The sequence below is a fragment of the Lissotriton vulgaris genome, chromosome 5 (assembly GCF_964263255.1).
Source record: "Lissotriton vulgaris chromosome 5, aLisVul1.2, whole genome shotgun sequence".
Taxonomy (NCBI): Eukaryota; Metazoa; Chordata; class Amphibia; order Caudata; family Salamandridae; genus Lissotriton; species Lissotriton vulgaris.
In genome coordinates this window covers 43,265,420-43,289,528 of record NC_141693.1, presented here as the reverse complement: position 1 = coordinate 43,289,528, position 24,109 = coordinate 43,265,420, and the positions used below count along the sequence as shown (strand labels likewise).

General features: G+C 43.6%; 1 protein-coding gene and 1 pseudogene across 1 annotated transcript in view; both read left to right on the top strand.

The window, feature by feature from the left end:
* LOC147710084 (E3 ubiquitin-protein ligase TRIM39-like) overlaps positions 1 to 24,109 on the top strand; it is a 249,858-nt gene that overhangs the window by 145,018 nt on the left and 80,731 nt on the right. The window lies entirely within an intron of this gene.
* On the top strand, positions 21,209 to 22,699 carry LOC147710087 (endogenous retrovirus group PABLB member 1 Env polyprotein-like; annotated as a pseudogene).

The window sequence follows — 24,109 nt, the reverse complement described above, 5'->3', positions numbered from 1 at the left end:
CAAAGAAATTAAGTAAAATGTGAGTTTCTATAGCTATATTTGTGATTTGCAGGGGATTCGGGCTAGGGAATCCCCTAGCCCGATCCATGCAAGCCATACCTCCCTGGACTCCCCAGGGCTTCTACTTTTCAGAAATGTGTGGGTTTGGCAGGCTTCCCTAGATGGCCTCTGAGTCCGGGGCCAAAAACCCAAGTGCCCTCCTGTGGTTCTGAAAATTCTGAACCCTTGGGTTCCATTTTGTGTACGGCAGCCATTTGTGAGTTGCCCTTACATAGGCAGATGATTAAAGCCAAATTCGATTCCCAAGGACACGTACACCTTAATTGACTTCTCTGTGACCTGGGCAAGCTGGAGTCATTGCCCCAGGCCGAACCCGCCCAGCCAGTTCCTTTCCCAGTGGCCGAGCGAGATAGCATCAAGGCACAGCCTACCATAAACCTTTTCATCGCACACACACCCTGCCTAATCTTGCTCCCACCTGTCCCTGTTCCTTTCTCTACGACTTGCTTTACGAGGAGGAGGTGCCCGTTTTTATTGGGGGTCCACCGATATCTGATGAAAATGTTGGGCCTTGCCAGGTAATTTGTTGTGGGCTGGACAAACTGTAATGTGGGCTTGTCATCATGACTCTGCTTTTCCTTTGTAGTGAAAACATGTGAATGGTATACTAAAATGTGAAGAATGTTTGCCTAAAGCACAATATTTCGTATAAAAGAGAAGCCTGACTTTGTAAGATTGAGCAGTCTCCTGAGAATATACACACCGTGTTGTTGTACTTCTAGGACGCCTGTTACTTGGTTGCAGCCAATAAATTCGATCTTTGACTTCACCTAGAAGACTCTGAGTTTCTGTGTCTGAATCAGGAAAGTACTCCAGGGCTTAGGGTGTACCCTGACACCGCTGGGTTACCGGTTCGGTACCGGTTCTGAAAAACCCAGTACCTCAGCTGGCGCCCAACGTGGGGCGATACCAACAGTACCGGTCCAAGCCTGAGGTTCGTGAGGAGCTTTGTGTGAAAATTCTGGAGGAAGGCCGCCACTTCATCGACCCCTGCATGTAGACGTGGTCTGAAAGTCTTTGCTGTGAGGTTCCCCGCTTCCCGACGGCTACGAAGGACTGCTGCCCTGGCTATCGCCCTGATTTGGACCCTTGATGTTTGGTAGAGCGAAACGATAGATGAGTCTTCTGGTGACGTCATCGATATCCCAGTTAATTATAAGTGGAGCGTCTCCCAGTCCTTAGTTGTTTCTTAGTTTGGGTATCCCTTCGGGATCTTTGATTTGGAACTTGCAAGTACCAAAGCCGAAGGACTCGTGTATTCACTAGACTATCGTAATTGATAATCCTTTGAAGTTTGAAGCTAGACTAGAGAGTGAAGATGTTTTGCCTTGGTTGTAATAATAGGGATTCCCGATTGGAGGACTCGTGTCCGGTTCCTCCGATAGGAACTCCAACTTATGAATTATATGTGAAACATGGAGTAGGCCCATCACATATAATGAAGTGTGGATCAAATACACCAGAAAAGATGGTGTTTTAAAATGGCCCCAATATGGTAGCTTTGACACGGAAATCTTAGATAACCTCGAAGTTAAACTTTTTAAGAAGAAAGCCCGGACGGCGATGTTTGACTCTTTCCGCCTATGGCGTAAGGAAGCCAAACAGAAGGAAATTAAATTAGCGAAGAAAAATAAGAGAGAAAGGGGTATTTCGATAATGGAAGCTGCTGTGCAGTTTAAAGATAACGAAGAGGAACAGATGAGTGAGCAGTTGCACAGGCAACGTAAAATGGTGATCGATAAATGTTAGCCAGTTTTGCCGCCTCTTCAACAAGATGCAGCAAAAGACCTTGAAAAAGATCCCCTAATGTCGCATTTGTTGAGCTCGCCACCCCCTTATACGCAGAATGCTACGGTACCTCCGCAACCTTTAGCTGTGCAACCCGTGGTTGCATTGCCTCCTGCTCCTCCTCCACAGCACCCACCAGCTACTCTTCAGTTGGTTCCTGCTCCTCCGGTGCAGCCTCCTCAAGGGCCACCAGCTTTTACATCTGCTCTTCCTTTACTTCCTACAACTTTGACTACTATAACGACTACCACTCCTGATACTCCTCCTGACACTGCCTCTGCGTCTGCCTTGCCTGCTTTTCCGCTTGTCTTTTCATCGACTTTTCCTTCTGTTCGTCAGAGAGTGGCTAGTACTGTTACTAGTCTTCTATATCCTTTCTTTGGGGCGACAAGTACGACCCCTACTTCCGAGCGTAAACAGTTGCATAGTCAACTCCCTGATTCTAGGGAGAAAGAAATGTGGAATTACTTGGCACATAGATGGGTGACCGACCCGACAAAATATGATCTAGAATCAATCATGGATGTCTTCCATCAGTGGGAAGCTTCGAAGCAGAGTTACGTTTTTGAGAAAATGTGTGCTTTCCTTAGTGACGATTTAGAAGAGAAAGATATGGAGCCCAATCCGCATGAGTTGTGCCGTATACGGTTCGAGTTTTCAAAAGGCGCAATTGTGGGTTCAGATGTTGAAAAAGCAGTTGCGACATTGTTGTCGCTTAGGACTGAAGGCGTTTCTAAGACGTTGTTTGAGTCTGATTCCTCTGTTATAAAGAAGGGAAGACAATATCCCATGAGAGAAGTTCCTCCAGTATGGAAGGAAGAAGTAGCGGCTGGTCCTGGTAATGTTCCACCAGCTGTTCCAGCACATTTTCAGCATGTGTGGGTACATGTTCCATGGAAGCGAGCTGAAGTTTTGGCCCTTAAACAGACATTGCCTGATCCCCGTAAGAATCCTGCAGGGTATTACAAGGAATTGTCACAGACTTCTGGTTCATGCATCATGAATTTAGCGGATATAGACATGTTGTTTGGGAATGTTGTTCCACAGCCATTTATGGGGAAAGATTCGTCATGCAGACCATAATCAGGAGTTAGGTGACTCATGGGCTAATATTACTGCTGCAGATGCCCGACAAGTTGGTGGTGCTGAACCCGAGCCTTTAGTAGCAGATCTCCCTGGTAGGATCATTAATTACATGAAAACTATAATGCCTGCCATGCGTGTGAATTGGGATAAATTGTCTGCGTGTAAGCAGAAGAAAGATGAAACCGTGTCAGATTTCTTCAGCAGGTTTGAAGAGACGTTTGTCGACCACAGTGGTCAAGATATGAGTACAGAAGGTGGTCAACGGTTGTTCGTCGATAAATTTGTGCATAATTTACTTCCCGAGTTGTGTAAAAAGTTAAAAGATTCAGAGAGTTCTTGGGCAGTTTCCTCTTCAGCACAGATATTGGCTACTGCACAATATTACGAAAATCGAGATAAGGATGAGAAAGATAGAGCAGAGAAGAAAACTAAAGAGTTGAAAACAAAGGTTCTGTTACAGCAAGCATATCCGCCACGTGGTGGTCAGAATAGTGGTGCTCAGAGTAACTATCAGAATAACTATCAGCAACCTCACCAGTTTCAGAGGAACTCACAAAGAGTTGAGTATACTCAACCACGTGTCCCTGTAGGTCCCAACCAGTGTTCGTATTGTAAGGAAGAGGGTCATTTTAAGTATAGTTGTCCTGTTTTGTTACAGCGTGCGAATGGTGTCTCAGGTGCACTAGGTCGAGGTGTTCAACAAGCTCCTTGAGGTAGAGGACGTGGAAATATCCCGCAGAACGCACGTTCCCTTCCGCCTCAAAATTCTATGAATAATTTTGATCAGCAGAATAACGCGTCTGGTAGGACAGCTCAGTACTATGCTGATGATTACTATGCAGAAGATGAGCATATGGAAGGTGATGATTGCTAGGACAGCCGTAGACAAAGAGAGGGAGTTGTATCAGTTCCAGTAGATCAGAGTGGACCTTACGTTGAGGTGATTACATCAGGTGTGTCAGAACCTTTTCTGTTGGATACTGGTGCTACAAAGAGTTCTATTATGCACTCAAAACTCCCTGGCGCACCTTTGTCTGGCGAAACGAATGTATCAGTAGGTTTTTCTGGCGCCCCAGTTAGAAATCCGATTTCTGACCCTTTGTCCCTTTCTGTTGGACCTTGTGAATTCGAAGCACCCCTTATTCTGACAACAGGTTGTGGTGAAAACTTGCTGGGATTAGATCTGTTGAAAAGATTGTATGCGACTTTGTACTGTTCTACTTCAGGAGTACAACTTACACTAGGTAAGAAAGTGGTTTCTCCAATGTATTTATGGAGGGATAAACTCCCAACAGAATTGTCGTTTCTTCCTGATATTCTTCGGGCTACTGGTCCTAAAGATGTGGGTCTTTTGGAAATAAGTAACAACAAAGAAGGTCGAAAGGGGAATATTTAGTGACCATCCACTGATATCATCCCCAAGAGCATGTGAAAAACAATAAATATCAGGAGGTCAGTTGAACGTGCATGAACTGTCTATAATGATGTGTTTAATTGGGGAGCAGTCACAATGTCCACTGGTAATGATACGTAGTGACCATCAAATGATTCCCATCAGATACCCATCCTGTGCCGCCCTACATCATTTGGGATCCTTCAACCGAAGGTAGTGATGTTTAACCACGTCAGGATTAGGTGAACTGCCACCCAATCAAACGGGAGGGATCTCCAATCAAGGGAATTACTTTGTATGGCATAAGGAAGGTAAATGACTAGCAGTGCAAGAAAGAATAAATTGAATGATAGTGCATAGAAAGTGAGTGATATAAAATGGGTTATGAATATGGAAAAAATGTATTTTAATAATATCCTATCCACACCCAATGATAAAAAACTGTGCAAAGTAGTGTTAAACAAATAACTACCCAGGTTGTATAAAGGTCAACATGTTTCTGCGGTACAATGGAGTCTCGAGATCTCCTCCTGCTTCATCAGGACCTCAGTAAATTGCTACTGCATCAGTGTTGATAAATAAAAAAGTGAAAAATGTCACCTGAAATTCGCCTGTTCGGGAAATCACGAAAATCACAGTGGCAGGCAGGGCACACATAGAATAAAAACAATTTATCATTAGCGACAGTTTGCAAACCACATTTTTTATGTGTACAGTTTGAAATAGCCAATCATTTCATTGATCACGGGGTCTCATATAGTAGACTACTTAAATTAGATGCCATCATTTTAGCAATTTCTTAAAAGAAACTAATTAGCTTCACTCACCCAAATTGTGGGGAATAAACACCCCACCTCACCTGGCTACAGCGCAGGTATAGACGGAGCACCGCTCTAAAGGAGGGAAGGAAAGAGGAATTAAAAAGGAAGGATACAATAACTGTATAAGTAGCATCTCCTATTAGTAGAAAAAGAGTTTTAGAAAGATTGATCTATCTTTTTAGTGTAATGCGTGTAATCACATCATCCACTGGCTACAGATGTGGCCTATGAATTACAATCCTCAAGAAAATAGCAATCCTCAAGAAAATAACATAAGCCCACAAAATGGCTTGGTCGTTATACCGCAATCATATGCGTGTTACGTATACCAAAATCCTTATGTGACAGTTACCACTCATCGCCTCAGAGGAGCCACACAGAACGTGTCAAAAAAGTCTGTACACCCGTGATTACTGCCAGTTTTTTAACTCCGTGGGTCCACAGAACCTCGCTTACTTAGCGTTTGGAATAAACAATCACGATCATGTGGGGGAGACCGCCACCAGGACAAGCAGTCCGCTCTAGTTGTCAATCCTGCAAAGTTCAGTGTAGAACGCGTGTTACGCGTTCCGAATTTGTTAAATAGCTGTTTAGTAAAATCACATGACACTCTACACCCTGCCCTGCTTACCTGTCCGTCGGTACTCCGGACATCCGTCTAGGCTGTCGTGGAGGGAGGCACCCGACCGGACAGGAAGCAGGCTTTTGTTTTTCCTGGAGCGTGAAGAGGTCGCGCCTGAATGACGCCATTGCGTTGACCTACGTGGCGCTTGTTAGACTTATAGGGAATTGTAGTTCTTAAACGGGATAGAGTTCTATAACCCCGACCTAGTGTGATGTTTTATATCTAAGTGTCCGAAGTTGATTAATTAATCAAATGTCTGGGTACAGAGGTACTAATAATGAAATTAACATAACAAACAGTGTTAACAGTGCATTATTTTCCAATTGTGCTCGAAAGGTAATGCAATAATGATGTCCATGTCCATACGTTAATAGAATAAAGGAGAACAACGTAGAACAGTCCCTGAAGCCGATTGAATAGACTGCCACATTGGTGGACGATCGATGTCTAGTATAGTTTATATATTCTCACTAGTATTCTCTGTGATTAGTGTATCTTGGGCGCTCTGACAATAGGATATGTGACGATTTAATGGCCATATGCATGATGTATTAGTAACAGAATACTGTAGGGTATATGACCTTCAGTCTCAGCGGCCACTAATGCAGAATTAGGCCACATACATGATGTATTAGTAACAGCTTATCCACACATACCCAATACTGTAGGGTATACAACCTTCAGTCTCAGAGGCCACTAATGGAGAATATATATGTATATATAGGTGTAAGATCCCTATCAAGTGAACAATAAGATTCCCTATCAACAGATCATATCTTATATAGGGGGAGGAATTTCAATATTGTCCACTAGGATGACACCTGGATGATTACATATGGCGATGGTTTTTTTTTTACAGTGACATCCAAGGAATGTCATCGTTCAATCCTGATTTATGGGTCTGTAATTTATACACCCACCTTTGTTCCCATTTAAAGAGGAACATGCTTATATCGGCAATGTGCACTGGGATGGTAGGTTGTTCTAAAACAGTCCACCTTATATCTGTAGGTAGATGTTGTGCCGCTAAGAAATGACTTGTGAGTTTGGTGGACAGTTTGTTACACCGTATGGAACTTTTATGTTCTGATATTCGCAGCTTTACTTTGCGAGTTGTCATGCCGACATACATCTTGTTGCACGGACACTTGATAAGATAGATCAAATTAGCACTGTTGCAATTGGTGAACTTGCGTTGTTCCCAAGCTCGTTCTAGTCCAATATCAATTGTTAGTGTTTTTGATGTCTGGGGACAAGCTGCACATTGTCCACATGGATAGTGTCCTGTAACTGCAGGCATATCCCACAGAGTTCCCACAGCTCTCGGTCCCACACTCTTAGGTCTTGTGTGGACAAGTTTGTCCTTCAGATTTTGTGCTCTCTTATATGCGAAAAGTGGGAGAGGCAAAGTGTCTTGTCCAGTATTGAGAATGCCCCAATGTCTCTTCACAATCTTAGTAATTTGATTGGAAAAAGTACCAAACGTACTCACGCATGTCATATTATTTCGGCTATGTGCTTCGGAGGCAAGATTTCAAGCAAGCTGGCTTGGTTGTTATTCGCAGCTCTTTTTTTGGACAGCTGTATCAATTTTTTGGGATATTCTTTGTGTACCAAATCTCTAGATAGACATTGGGCATGTGATTCAAAAGATACACGGTTGGAGCAGTTCCTCTGTATACGCAAAAATTGTCCGTAGGGCAAATTATCCCGTAGGGACTTCGGGTGGCAACTGTAGTAATTAAGCAAAGAATTGCGTGCCATTGGTTTGCGATCGAGTTCTGAAGCTAAACCGTTAGGAGTTCCGTGGATCAGCAAATCTAAAAATGCCAGTTTCTGGGTATCGAATCCATAGTGAACACAGGCTTAAAGAAACCGTCAAATTTCAACCCCTCAGCCATGGGTTTACCATCTAAGGTTTTGACCTTTGAGGAGGCAGTGGACCATGATCTGCAAGAATTGTTCAAAACCAGACCGAAAGTCTTTTATAACCTATCGAGGCAGGAACAAGATGCTGTTAAGTCTCTGGCTGATAACCCCCTGATTGTCGTTAAACCTGCCGACAAAGGGGGCGCCATTGTTATATTGGATGCTGATACGTATCGCAATGAGTGCCTACGACAGCTCAACGATACAAGGTCATATCGCAAACTCTCCATAGATCCAACTGAGAGATTGACAAAGATAATTGGCCACGTTGTCGAAGAGGCACTGAGTGAAGGGTGGATCACACCTAAGGAAGGACAATTTCTCCGCACACTCAATCCAACTGTACCTTATTTTTATCAGTTACCTAAGATCCATAAAATCCAATGCCCTCCTCCGGGGCGTCCGATAATATCGGGGATAGGTTCACTCTTGGAACCCCTTTCGACTTTTGTTGACGTGTTCCTCCAACCAATGGTGCGAGAAATGCCTACTTTCCTCATGGATACGAAGGATGTATTGAGGCTATTACCCAATATCGAATTTAATGCACAAACTGATATTCTGGTGTCATTCGACGTTGAAAGTTTATATACGTCTATACCCCAAACAGAGACATTGGAAATTATTGAGACACTACTTTCAGCTAGAGACCTAAATTCTATAACACCAGTTAGTGTTATCATGACTCTAGCCACGTTGGCTATGGCTGAGAACTTTTTTTGCTTTGAGGAAAGTCTCTACTTACAGATTAGCGGGACCAGTATGGGCAGCGTCTTTGCCCCGAGTCTCGCTAATCTGTATGTGCATCACTTCGAGCAGGAGCATGTGTTCGCAGACACCAATCCCCATCTAGGGTGTCTGCGGACTTGGAAGCGCTACATTGACGACATTTTTGTCGTGTGGCGTGGGAGTTCAACACAGCTTAAGGAGTTCCATGAATGGCTCAATCAAAGGAACCGTTTTTTGAAGTTCACTATGGAATTCGATACCCAGAAACTGGCATTTTTAGATTTGCTGATCCACGGAACTCCTAACGGTTTAGCTTCAGAACTCTATCGCAAACCAATGGCACGCAATTTTTTGCTTAATTACTACAGTTGCCACCCGAAGTCCCTACGGGATAATTTGCCCTACGGACAATTTTTGCGTATACAGAGGAACTGCTCCAACCGTGTATCTTTTGAATCACATGCAGGTGAACTGCTGCTGAAGGAAAGGGGTGTGTGGACGCTTTCCTGAGGGAATCGAAACTCGCCTGCATTCTGTGACGACCCCTGTGCCTGGTTGCTGCCACTCACCGGTTCCTCCCTGCCGAGACGCTAGGAACAACAGCGTCGCAGGTTGAAGGAACTCACCTCCCCAGGGGGCACTGCAAACGCGCATAGGAGCGCGTCATCACCCTGCGCCAGGCGGCGCTACAAAGCGGGACTCAGCCCGCCATTCGGGACACGAGCGGGAAGCCGGGCGAAGCCCGGGCAAAGGGCGGGCCGAGGTTGGCCACGGTTGGGTTGGGCCAGGGATTTTGCCTCTTGTTCCTATTCCTCCTCATCACACAAGGCATACTAGGCCTGCTACGTTCCAGGTAATCATATACCCTATTACTTGTGTGTATTATACAATTTTGCCTCAAACGCGTTCCTGCTAGGATATGCCTGTAAAAAAGTTACCCTCTGTCTCTAACACAATGGAGAACTACCTTGTTCAAGTTGTGACAAAAATCAATACCGATAGAAGGACTTCTCTGGGATTAGAATCCCCTACACAATCAACATCGGTAGATATTGAGAATGAGGATTCATTCGCTATGCTAAATAACAGCCTCCTGGCCGGGGCACACGCCTCCCTCCAGGATACAAATTGCATTCAGCCCAGTGGCATTGTAGCTAATATTGAAGAAAATAGTGACACTGACGCACTGACTGTGCTTTCCATAAATAGCGAGTCTATCATTTCTACCGCTCCCCCCGTTCCCGCACCAAGGGTTTCTGGGGGCAAAAGGAAAGCCATTCAAAAGCGAGGAGGCTTAAGATCATCCAAAAATAAAGCTGCTACGCCACCATGGAAATCTACCGATGATGAGGAAGATCTGACTGGGGAAACTTACGTGACTCTTTCCGATGATCTATTACAAAAACTTTGTTGCCTGATGGATACTAAAATCAAAGGGATGGTAAAACCCCTGATTAGTAAAATCGATAAATTAACTGCTGAGGTAAGCAAACTGGAAGGTCTATTGGGAAAAACTCTGGGGGAAGTGAGAAAACTACCAGAAGTCATTACAACATGTGTCCAGCCTCTGATGAGTGAAATTCAATCTGGCAAACTCAACTGACCGACTCCTGTTGTTGCACTAAATCCCCCGTTGCCCTTATTGGCAAATTTATCTGATAGGCCTCCCGGAGATGTACCATCCGCCTTACCTCATGGGGAACCTAATTCCTTGAAAGGATCATCAGAGCTCGTCGTGGAAGCCTCACCATTAGTTCTTGTTCTTGCAAATGTACCCAAATTAGCCCCCGGTGATGTTGAATCATCTGCATCATTATTAAACAAATCGTTATCATGGCTAACTAACAACATGGCCATAACTCCCTGGGGCAAGGAGCAACTAGCGGATGAACTGGTGAATGCAAGAAGGGTTGAGTGGATTGGGAATATGGGAAAAAAATTCAAAGGGGACTGTGTTGTACTTCACTTCTCTGACCCCGAGGTTTTGCCGAATATCCTGCCCAATCTCCACCCGCCTCAGAAAAGATCCACCCCTATTGTCCCATTGACTTTAGACTTCTTCTATCCCAGGAATGGTAGAGGCTCTAATTGCAGCATTCTTAGAACAAAATGGAACGTTGTAACCAAGAGGGGCAGCAAGAACTCTGATCTTGCTGAGTGGGGTCTAGGAGTGGAAAATAGATTTGCTGCCCTTTCCAACCTAGACGCTTGTGATTGACTACCATCCACTCCCACCACCTTGCTGCAAGTTCCCACGGCTGCAAGCCCTATAGTGGTGTCTATCTGTCCTACACTATCACAAAATGTGACAGATATTATTGTACCTAGAGCTGGTTTAACTATAGCAAATACAAATGAAAGTGGTACTGTTGATTTAATGCCAGTAGGGTCACCTCATTGTATTTATTCTACAACGGCAAATGCCACCGGGAATTTATTGTCTTGGAATATTGCGGGGCTTTGTTCAAAAATGGATTGTGGTGCATGGTTCGCCTTTGTTAGCCAGTATGACGTCTGCATTTTTCAAGAAACCTGGGCCGTTGATCCTGTATTTGCACTAGGTTATTTGAACTTTTACCTCCCGGCCACAAAGGGTCCAAAAGGGCGACCGATGGGGGGACTTACTATATGGGTGCGCCAGGCTCTTACGATTGATGTGAGAAATATAGAGCTTTACCAAAAAGATATCCAGCTCATTCGACTAAAGGGTAACCCATTTACCTCCATAGATATTTATAATATATATGCTAGAGGGGGTAATGCAAGAAAATCTGAGGTCCTTTTGTCTTTGTACAAACTGTTAGAAACTCACTCATCGGGGAAAAACATACTAATAGCTGGCGACCTAAATCGCACTTTTGAACCTCTAGACATTGGTGATGTACAATTGGGCATGGAGGAAGACACGCTATGGGATATTCCCGCTCTCCAGACAGTTCCAATAACTCGCTGGACTGAGGATATTCTCGGCTTAAACGCTATGTGCCTTGAACACGGGCTAAGGGCCTTGAACGGTCGGACAAAGTCTGACAGAGTACCAGCTATGACATTTAACAATGGAAGAAATAAGAGCCGTATTGACTACGTTATATGTAGCATGCTCCTATGGCCAAATGTCACTGACATGGTTGTTTTGGAAAGGTTAGAGAGCGATCATAACCCTTTATGTGTCCTCCATAATTGGTGGATGTCTGATGTTGTTTCAAGTTCCTGTGTTGAACCTCTTCCACCATTGACTATACCCACAAATGATATGCGTAGGTTGAGGTGGACTAGTGTTAAAACTGACCCGCTGGTCCTAGAAAAAATAAGTATGGCAACTGATAAGGCTATAATGGCCCTTGAGGGAAAGGATGGGCATACCCAAAATATGGTTACCCAGGTGCATAATGACCTCTTCAAAGAAATAAAATGCCATTTTCTAAAACCGGCTAATAATAAAAAGCATGGGAATCACAGGCCAGCCAAATGGTATAACCAAGATTGTAAGGGGGCTAGGGCCCGCTTGGGTGCCGCAATTAAGAATAAAAACAAGGAGGCTACCAGGACAGCTAGGAAACAATATAAATGTTCCATAGCTAAAGCAAAAAAAGATTGGGACGAAGCCCACTGGAATTTGTTACAGAGTGCCAGTGACCAAAATCATTCTAGATTATTCTGGCACATAGTCAAATGGGGTCATGATAGGATCGAAGACGCCACCACAAACAATGTCCCCCAGGAAGCCTGGGTAAAATTTTTTAGTGAACAATACGCCTCAAGTGACCAGTCTACAGATAGTGTATGTCAACCCTTTTCCATGACAGAAGCTGACACTTTTACGCAATGTGAAATATCGATTGCACTCAAATCTGTCCATCATGGTCGTGCCCCCGGCATTGATGGTGTTCCAGCAGACGTTTTTTTAAACGATACTGCAAGATGGTCTAAATACATTCAATTGTTAATTAATCACATTGCCAGGGGTGCAGATATTCCTGCAACATGGAGGGGTGCTGTTATCATCCCGATATACAAGAAAGGTGACCGTGCTCTGCCTAGTAATTACCGCCCAATTAGTTTGATCGACACTATCCAAAAAATAGTGGGGCGAGTAATCATTAATAGGTTGCTTGATTGGGTCGAGGATAATAACATCTTATCCCCCTATCAGGCCGGCTTTCGCAGGGCAACCAGCACTGTGGACCAAGTCTTCCGTCTCCAGCTGATTCAGTGGAGGACCGTGGTGCTAGGTGGAGGCAGCCTGTATGCAGCATTTGTTGACCTGCGGGCTGCCTTCGACCTGGTACCAAGGTCAAAACTGTGGGAAGTTCTTGTGACCCTTGGTGTCCCCGGGGAACTGTTGTCCTTAATCATGCGTCTACATGAGGGCAATTATGCCAAAATTCGCTGGGGCGGGTATGGTAATGACACTGCTGAATTTCCAGTTGAGCGTGGGGTTAGGCAGGGTTGCTCAATGGCACCTACTTTGTTCACCCTTTTTATCAACGGCGTGGTTTCTTGTATGCAATCTCAGGCAGTAGACGCTCCCTCTCTTGCAGGTGAAAAAGTTCCAATTTTAATGTTCGCCGATGAAACCTTAATTTTATCAAAAACACCAGCTGGGCTGCAAAAAGCATTGGCAATATTTGATGATTTCTGTGTTGCCCACGGATTGGAGGTAAACGGGTCCAAGACAAAACTTATGGCCTTCAATCCCCACAAAAATTTTAAATCTAAAATTTCGTTGAGTGGAGGTTGTAAAATCCTTCACCTACCTAGGGATCCATATTTCTAATGATAATAGGTGGCAGTCACACCTTAATATCGCTATATTAAGGCATAAGCAACTAGCTGGCACAATTATCAAGGAGCAAAGGAAATCGCTCACTAAGCCCATCAAACCACCATTGATAATCTATGAGGCAAAAGCAATAGGGTCTGCCTTGTATGGTGCGGAGCTATGGGGGCACGAAAACCTTCAGGAGCTCCAAACCTTAGAAAATACATTTTTTAGGAATCTGATAGGTGTTCCTCAGAGCAGCCCGCAATTGCCCCTAAGATATGAATTAGGTAGGAGAGCGATCTCTGATAAGGCCAAACTACGCCCGATTTTATACTGGCGTAGGCTTTGGACCACGCCAGAGCTCTCTCACTACGCGAATGGGTTTAAAGATGTTGTCACAAGTGACTGCTACAACAAAATTAAATGGTTTAAATCATTGAAGATCGCCCTGTTCGAATTAGGACTTAATGCTCTATGGATTGATCCAGCAGGGGCTTCATTCCCTTCCAAGTCCACCATAAAAAACATCTACTGGGAACATGTTGTCAATAAGAGTATGCTTAGTTTAAATAGTGGGTCTATAACCACTAGCTACTTAGAGATCAAGTTGTACCCAATCTATGAAATGTATTGGGACTATATATTAAAACCCATGGACAGGAAACTGCTTTTCCAACTGAGGGTAGGCTCTCTACCCCTCTGTAACTTAACATCTAAATGGAAAGCAGGGGGTGTATCAATCTGTCCAGTCTGTGGGGTAGGTAACGAGACGCTTGGTCATTTTTTGTTCTCTTGTCCAATGTATTCTGCTCCTAGGCGAGCTTGGTTGGCTCCCATGTGCAGGAACCTAGGTACAAAAAACAGCATGGTAGCATTGCGGATTGTAAGATCTACATCTACTAACTGGATTATAATTGCTACTGCAAAGTACCTGGGGTGGGCTTGGACTATAAGACAGAGATTGATGGGAGGATAATTATTTATTGTTTTGTCTATAGGAATTGCTAGATACAAGTCTATTCCCTGTAATAATTCATCGTATATCCAGAGACTGCTAGACTACTGTTTATTCTCTGGAAAAAATGAGTAGTTGGTCAGAGACTGCTGGACTTGAATCTATTTTATCTTTTATTGTAATATACTTAATCTTAACGTATCATCGGTTGAAATTTTATGATATGAATGTTCTCACAAATTGATTATTCGTGATCATTATCTAGGCACTTTTTTATATCGAACCTGCTCTTGATATTATAATCATGCATTGTTTTTTTTCTTTTTTTAAAATATTATCTATGTGCTTATGTCTGATTGACTATGTAAATTTAATTGTTTTTTAATATATGTATGTTTGTCTGCTTTTATGAGTAATACTCGAAATAAAGCACTTTGAATTGAATTGAATCACATGCCCAATGTCTATCTAGAGATTTGGTACACAAAGAATATCCCAAAAAATTGATACAGCTGTCCAAAAAAAGAGCTGCTAATAACAACCAAGCCAGCTTGCTTGAAATCTTGCCTCCGAAGCCCAAGACCGAACGTATGACATGCGTGAGTACGTTTGGTACTTTTTCCAATCAAATTACTAAGATTGTGAAGAGACATTGGGGCATTCTCAATACTGGACAAGACACTTTGCCTCTCCCACTTTTCGCATATAAGAGAGCACAAAATCTGAAGGACAAACTTGTCCACACAAGACCTAAGAGTGTGGGACCGAGAGCTGTGGGAACTCTGTGGGATATGCCTGCAGTTACAGGACACTATCCATGTGGACAATGTGCAGCTTGTCCCCAGACATCAAAAACACTAACAATTGATATTGGGCTAGAACGAGCTTGGGAACAACGTAAGTTCACCAATTGCAACAGTGCTAATTTGATCTATCTTATCAAGTGTCCGTGCAACAAGATGTACGTCGGCATGACAACTCGCAAAGTAAAGCTGCGAAGATCAGAACATAAAAGTTCCATACGGTGTAACAAACTGTCCACCAAACTCACAAGTCATTTCTTAGCGGCACAACATCTACCTACAGATATAAGGTGGACTGTTTTAGAACAACCTACCATCCCAGTGCATATTGCCGATATAAGCATGTTCCTCTTTAAACGGGAACAAAGGTGGGTGTATAAATTACAGACCCATAAATCAGGATTGAACGATGACATTCCGTGGATGTCACTGTAAAAAAAAAACCATCGCCATATGTAATCATCCAGGTGTCATCCTAGTGGACAATATTGAAATTTCCCCCCCCCTATATAAGATATGATCTGTTGATAGGGAATCTTATTGTTCACTTGATAGGGATCTTACACCTATATATACATATATATTCTCCATTAGTGGCCTCTGAGACTGAAGGTTGTATACCCTACAGTATTGGGTATGTGTGGATAAGCTGTTACTAATACATCATGTATGTGGCCTAATTCTGCATTAGTGGCCGCTGAGACTGAAGGTCATATACCCTACAGTATTCTGTTACTAATACATCATGCATATGGCCATTAAATCGTCACATACCCTATTGTCAGAGCGCCCAAGATACACTAATCACAGAGAACACTAGTGAGAATATATAAACTATACTAGACATCGATCGTCCACCAATGTGGCAGTCTATTCAATCGGCTTCAGGGACTGTTCTACGTTGTTCTCCTTTATTCTATTAACGTATGGACATGGACATCATTATTGCATTACCTTTCGAGCACCATTGGAAAATAATGCACTGTTAACACTGTTTGTTATGTTAATTTCATTATTAGTACCTCTGTACCCAGACATTTGATTAATTAATCAACTTCGGAGACTTAGATATAAAACATCACACTAGGTCGGGGTTATAGAACTCTATCCCGTTTAAGAACTACAATTCCCTATAAGTCTAACAAGCGCCACGTAGGCCAACGCAATGGCGTCATTCAGGCGCGACCTCTTCACGCTCCAGGAAAAACAAAAGCCTGCTTCCTGTCCGGTCGGGTGCCTCCCTCCACGACAGCCTAGACGGATGTCCGGAGTACCGACGGACAGGTAAGCAGGGCAGGGTGTGTGATTTTACTAAACAGCTATTTAACAAATTCGGAACGCGTAACACGCGTTCTACACTGAACTTTGCAGGATTGACAACTAGAGCGGACTGCTTGTCCTGGTGGCGGTCTCCCCAACATGATCGTGATTGTTTATTCCAAACGCTAAGTAAGCGAGGTTCTGTGGACCCACGGATTTAAAAAACTGGCAGTAATCACGGGTGTACAGATTTTTTTGACACGTTCTGTGTGGCTCCTCTGAGGCGATGAGTGGTAACTGTCACATAAGGATTTTGGTATACGTAACACGCATATGATTGCGGCATAACGACCAAGCCATTTTGTGGGCTTATGTTATTTTCTTGAGGATTGCTATTTTCTTGAGGATTGTAATTCATAGGCCACATCTGTAGCCAGTGGATGATGTGATTACACGCATTACACTAAAAAGATAGATCAATCTTTCTAAAACTCTTTTTCTACTAATAGGAGATGCTACTTATACAGTTATTGTATCCTTCCTTTTTATTTCCTCTTTCCTTCCCTCCTTTAGAGCGGTGCTCCGTCTATACCTGCGCTGTAGCCAGGTGAGGTGGGGTGTTTATTCCCCACAATTTGGGTGAGTGAAGCTAATTAGTTTCTTTTAAGAAATTGCTAAAATGATGGCATCTAATTTAAGTAGTCTACTATATGAGACCCCGTGATCAATGAAATGATTGGCTATTTCAAACTGTACACATAAAAAATGTGGTTTGCAAACTGTCGCTAATGATAAATTGTTTTTATTCTATGTGTGCCCTGCCTGCCACTGTGATTTTCGTGATTTCCCGAACAGGCAAATTTCAGGTGACATTTTTCACTTTTTTATTTATCAACACTGATGCAGTAGCAATTTACTGAGGTCCTGATGAAGCAGGAGGAGATCTCGAGACTCCATTGTACCGCAGAAACATGTTGACCTTTATACAACCTGGGTAGTTATTTGTTTAACACTACTTTGCACTGTTTTTTATCATTGGGTGTGGATAGGATATTATTAAAATACATTTTTTCCATATTCATAACCCATTTTATATCACTCACTTTCTATGCACTATCATTCAATTTATTCTTTCTTGCACTGCTAGTCATTTACCTTCCTTATGCCATACAAAGTAATTCCCTTGATTGGAGATCCCTCCCGTTTGATTGGGTGGCAGTTCACCTAATCCTGACGTGGTTAAACATCACTACCTTTGGTTGAAGGATCCCAAATGATGTAGGGCGGCACAGGATGGGTATCTGATGGGAATCATTTGATGGTCACTACGTATCATTACCAGTGGACATTGTGACTGCTCCCCAATTAAACACATCATTATAGACAGTTCATGCACGTTCAACTGACCTCCTGATATTTATTGTTTTTTACACGGTCTTTTGGAAATACCACCATAAGTAGTGACATTGAAAGCCAATGTTAAAATGCCACGAATTCCCCAATACAAAATCTCTAGTGAAGGTGAAAAAGCGTTGTTAGCGATCATTTACGATTTGATTGAAAAAGATGTAATTGAAGAGACAAGAGGCAACGTTTGCAATAGTCCTGTTCTGCCCGTTCTGAAGCAAACTGACCCTTCCCAGCCACCTGTTTACAGATTTGTGATTGACCTTAGAGACGTTAATAAGATCGTTGTGCCACAATTTCCAGTTGTTCCTGATATTACTGCCCTATTGACTATGATTCCAGCTTCTGACACCTGGTTTTCGGTGATTGACCTGTAGAATGCTTTCTTCAGCATCCCGATTGCCGAGGAGAGTAGGGATATTTTTGGCTTCAGTTTAGGAGGTCGAAGCTTCCGCTTCAAACGCGCTCCCCAGGGCTACTGTGAAAGTCCATCAATATATAGTCAAGCTTTAAAAACACAGCTTGATACGATTGTTTTACCTGATGGTGCTACCCTCATTCAGTATGTTGATGATTTGCTTGTCGCTGCAGATACTGAGGAAATCTGTAAAGAAGCCACGTTGTCATTGTTGCGTCATTTGTGTGATTTGCATCACAAAGTGTCTCTCTCAAAATTGCAATATTTTCGACAAGAAGTGACCTACTTAGGCCATCTCTTATCGAAGGAGGGAAGGAAATTGACCCGAGAAAGAATTCAGGCAATAGCGAAATTGAGTGTGCCAAGAACACAGACAGAAGTGCGTGCTTTCTTGGGCATTATATCGTATTGCAGACAATGGATACCGAATTTTTCGTTATTGGCCAAACCTTTGGTCGCATTAACTTGTAAAGATACACCGAATCCCGTTCCATGGTCTAAAGAGCGTCAGAAAAGTTTTTCTGAATTGCGTGATGCATTATGTTCGGCTCCTGTGTTGGGTACCCCCGACTACAGTAAGCCCTTCACATTGTATGTCCATGAGAAAGAAGGTTGTGCATTGTCAGTGTTGACACAGTTGTTCGGAGACCAGCAGCGTCCATGTGCGTATTTTTCATCGACTTTGGATCCGGTAGCTAGAGCATTGCCGAGTTGTTTAAGAGCAACAGCGGCAGCAGCTGTTTCTATTCGACAGTCTGCTGGTTTGGTAATGAATAACACGTTGATTGTAATGGTCCCACATGCAGTGGACACGTTGTTAAACAGAACCAAGACACAGCACTTAACTAGTGCTCGATTGTCAGGTTACGAGTTGACATTGTTAGCGCGTCATGTGCACATAAAAAGATGCAACACTCTTAACCCAGCTACGTTGTTGCCGAGTGTAGAGGAATTAGATGCTTCAGAACAGCATGATTGTTTTCTTAGAACAGAAGAAGAAACGAAAGGGAGAGTGGATCTCAAGTACACTCCTCTTGTGAAGTGTGATGGTACATTATGGGTGAATGGTTCATGCTTCAAGCTTCGGAATGGTGATACGACTGCAGCATATGCTGTCACGACTTTGCATACGATTGTTGAAACTGCACGTATTCCACATAATTCAGCTCAAGCAGCAGAGTTGATTGCACTCACGAGAGCATGTGTGTTGTCGAAAGGAATGAAAGTGACCATCTACACCGACAGCCAATACGCATTTGGAGTGGCTCACAGTTTTGGACGATTGTGGAAAGAGCGTGGGTTCCTGTCTTCGCATGGAGCTTAGATTCAGCATGGTCAGTTGGGGAATGAGCTTCTTGAATCTCTTACTTTGCCGTTGCAAGTTGCGATTGTGAAATGCAGTGCACACAAGAAAGTGACTGATATTGGTCGTGGAAATGCATTTGCTGACGAAGTTGCAAAAGAAACAGCAAGGAATGTGATGAGCCGAATGTATGTTGCAGGCCCTGCAAGATGGGTTGGTGATGTTGGAATGTGTGAGGACACGATAGAGAGTGTGAAGTCTATTCAAGCTGAAGCTACAGAGAAAGAATTGAGTGTGTGGAGAGAAAGTACGGGTAAAATGGATGCAAATGGTTGTTGGATTGAATTGTCAGAGCATCAGAGATGGTTGCTACCCGATGCGTCTGTGCTTGCAGTGGTTACAATGGCCCATGGTAAGGCTCACCTCAGTGTGAAAGGGATCTGTAAGTTGTTGGCTCCAGTATTACAAAATGCTGGAATTCCTAAGTGTGCAGAGAATGTGGTCAAGAATTGCATGGTGTGTCTGAAACACAATCCTGGTAGGGGAACCCCAACTCCAGCTGGTCATTTTGCACCACCTAGGTATCCGTTCGAGGTTTTGCAGCTAGATTTCATCCACATGGAAAGGTGCAACAACTTAAAATACGTACTCGTTGTTGTTTGCGCCTTCTCAAGATGGGTAGAAGCATATCCCCTAAAGGACAATACTGCCTTATCCCCAGCTAAAGCCCTTGTGAAAGAGTTTTTACCTAGATTTGGAATGCCGAGAATGGTCTGGAGTGATAATGGGAGTGAATTTGTAGGTCGAGTGATGAAGAAAGTGTGTGAAGGGCTAGGTATCCAGCAAAAGTTCCACGCTGCAAATCGCCCCCAATCAGCTGGACTAGTAGAATGCTACAATGGCACGCTAAAGTTAAAATTGACCAAAATTCAAGCGAGCTCTGGTCTTAAATGGCCTGACGCTCTCCCTTTAGCACTCCTATCAACCAGAATGACTGTGCATTCGCGATTGGGACTTAGTCCTTATGAAATAGTTTTCGGTCGCCCAGCCAACATATGGGGAGTGCCAAGGCCCACAGAATTTAGTGAAATCGAACACCCTGTTTTGCTTGACTATTTGTACGAATTGACGGCTAAATTGCGTGTTTTACACCAACAGGTCAATGACACTCTGCCTCAAGTCTCTGAAGCACCAGGACATCAGATCGTTCCTGGATCCTGGGTGCTGGTCAAGAACTTCCAGCGAACAAAGAACGACCAGCCCAGGTGGACCGGCCCACACCTCGTCCTTCTTTCAACGAGATCAGCTGTTCGAGTGGAAGGAAAGAAGCACTGGATCCACGGTGTACATTGCAAGAGGGTGCCTTTGCCTCTGCCGTACGACCGGTGGGTCCAGGAGGGTGTCGCCGACTCAGAGACTGAAACTGTGCCTCGTTTTCTGCCTTTCAGATGTTGCACGCATAAAAGGAACAATTACTGAGAAAGAAAGTGACAATCTTTTGCAAGCAGCTGTGCCGCCGTCAATTCGATTGGACACTACAGAACCTGTACTCCTTTTCCAAGACCAAACAGTACCTGGGAGAAAACGTTATAATTTGAGGCCGAGACCTATGGACAAATAAATAAAATTTTCCTTTTACTTGCTATTTTTGAAAGTGCAGCTTTCCCATCTGAGAAACTTGCTTATTTTTGCTTTTCGAACCGCCATCCGGGTTCCGCTGCTACGGTCGCGATTGCCCAAAGTCTTTGGGGTGCAGCTGACGACGTTAGGTCGACAGTTCTGGTTGGTCTAAGGGAGTTGCCCTAGACTGACAGAAGCATTCCTTAGCAGAAACAACCTACCATTGCGAGCAGCATTTTAGAGAGGATGAAGAGATCTGCCAAAACTGTGAACTTTAAAGCTAGAATATGTGAAATGATGACCAAAAAACGTTTTCTGATAGTATGCATTTTTGTTCTATTCAGTGTAATGACGTTTTTTATTGGATACGTTTTATTCTCTTATCGAGTGACATTTGCACCCACTACATCACCCGTACCTCCTCCTACTGTTTCCTCACATTCTTTTCAACCGCTTCCTGAACACAAATCAGCTAGGAGATTAGAGTTTATTAATAACTCCTTCGTTCAGCTTTTGCACCAACACCAACTAGTAATGAACACGACTAACTGTTGGGTGTGTGGTCTTAAGCCTCACACAACGGATAAAGGTATCCCTTATCTGGTCCTGCCATTCAGCCACAATGTGTGGGCATACAGAACGATGTTCATCTATGCACATGAAGTCTACCCCCTACGTTCTGTATCAGACAATCCTAAGAATAGTGCTCTAGTTAAGGGTATAGTAGATATGATTAAGGAAGATATTTCCTATGAGACTATCCCGAGAGATGAGACACTAGTATACATAGGATGGAACGTGACCGGATATGGAGCTACTCTAAGTGAGAAACAGCAAGCTAAGAGATCTTTCCAGATTTGGATTGTACCCCATCAGGGTCACCTGTGTCTACAAGGTAATGGCACGAATCCCAGAGCTCAGTTAGGGAAGAGTATCTGCACTAAAACGTATGTTTTTGCATCCCAGACTTCCCCTTCGTTCTTAGCAGCTAAGGGTACCTATTTCATCTGCCATGGTAGAGCCTATACATGGTTGCCCCCTGACTTTTCGGGCACATGTTTTGTTTCGTTCCTGCTGCCTCCCACCTACACAGCAGCGGCAGATTACCACAAGACAAGGATAGTTAGTGGTGTCTTGAGTAAATAAGACACTGCAGAACAAGAATTTGGGGACTTCGTAAAGGGTTTTCTACCGTTCTGGGGACCGATGGCTAACAGCTGGAACATAAGGCAATTGACAAGGGTAGTTGAATGCACCGTAGTTGAAACTGCCGGTGCCCTTAGTAACTTGACTGCTGAGCTCCAGTCGGACCGTCTTATGACCCTTCAGAACAGGGTCGCATTAGATGTCATACTTGCAGACCGAGGTGGGGTATGTAAATTGATCCAATCGAGTTGCTGTGTTTTCATTCCAGATAACGCTCCAACAGTGTACTAAGCCATCTCCAAACTGCATAAGATTTCCGAATCTATTCATGTGGATAAAGGAGATTGGTCCTTAATGGGATGGTTCTGGGAACTGATATCCACTTGGGGATGGAAAATTCTGATGGTCATTGGGATGGTCTTAGCCATTCTTTTCCTGATCTGTCTGTGCGTGCAGTGTTCTCCTGCAATATGTGGCCTCTGTGCTACATCATGTGTAAGGAAGCCTGTATCAAAAGACGAACTACGTAATAGGATGATGTTACAGCAACATCTCAATGACTTTAGGAATATAGACCTGGACTCAGATTAGCATGAGGATAGGTTAATTGCCTATGTAAGGGCAAAAGGAGGGTTTGTGGTTCTGAAAATTCTGGACTCGTGAATAAAACGTCGTCGTGACATGATGATTTTGGTATCAAAAGACCGAGAATGACAAGTACACTATGTACGAGCATTTTCGTCACTTTCGAGTAACGATTTCACCTCGAAATCGTCATTTTCGTTCTGAACCCTTGGGTTCCATTTTGTGTACGGCAGCCATTTTGTGAGTTGCCCTCACATAGGCAGATGATTAAAGCAAATTTGATTCCCAAGGACACGTACACCTTAATTGACTTCTCTGTGACCTGGGCAAGCTGGAACCATTGCCCCAGGCCGAACCTGCCCGGCCAGTTCCTTTCCCAGTGTCCGAGCGAGATAGCATCAAGGCACAGCCTACCATAAACCTTTTCATCGCACACACACCCTGCCTAATCTTGCTCCCACCTGTCCCTGTTCCTTTCTCTACGACTTGCTTTACGAGGAGGAGGTGCCCGTTTTTATTGGGGGTCCACCGATATCTGATGAAAATGTTGGGCCTTGCCGGGTAATTTGTTGTGGGCTGGACGAACTGTAATGTGGGCTTGTCATCATGACTCTGCTTTTCCTTTGTAGTGAAAACATGTGAATGGTATACTAAAATGTGAAGAATGTTTGCCTAAAGCACAATATTTCGTATAAAAGAGAAGCCTGACTTTGTAAGATTGAGCTGTCTCCTGAGAATATACACACCGTGTTGTTGTACTTCTAGGACGCCTGTTACTTGGTTGCAGCCTATAAATTCGATCTTTGACTTCACCTAGAAGACTCTGAGTTTCTGTGTCTGAATCAGGAAAGTACTCGAGGTCTTAGGATGTACCCTGACACCGCTGGGTTACCGGTTCGGTACCGGTTCTGAAAAACCCAGTACCTCAGCCCCTTTGCAAAACCAGGTATTTTTGTGATAGATGATTTTGATGTCTACACAATATGTTTTGGGCCCTTGCCTGTCCCGGGTACTTGACTCACCCACACGAGTGAGGTATAATTTTTATCAGTAGACTTTGGGTAATGTGGGGTGGGTGGAATTTTGTGGATCCACACATATTCCAGAACTTTCCATCACAGAAGTTTGAGAAAAATGTGTGTTTTTTTACAAAGTTTGAGGTTTGCAAGGAATTCTGGGTAAGAGAACCTGGTAAAAGCCACACAAGTCACCCCATTCTGGATTTCCCTGGGTGTCAAGTTTAAAAAATGCATAGGTTTGCTAGGTTTCCCTTGGTACCGGCATACCTAGGGTTAAAAATCTACAACTAGGCACTTCACAAAGAAAGGGTCAGTTTTCATTGTAAAAATATGGTGTGTTCACATTGCGTTTCGGGACGTTTCCTGTCACTGGCACTAGGCCTACCCACACAAGTGA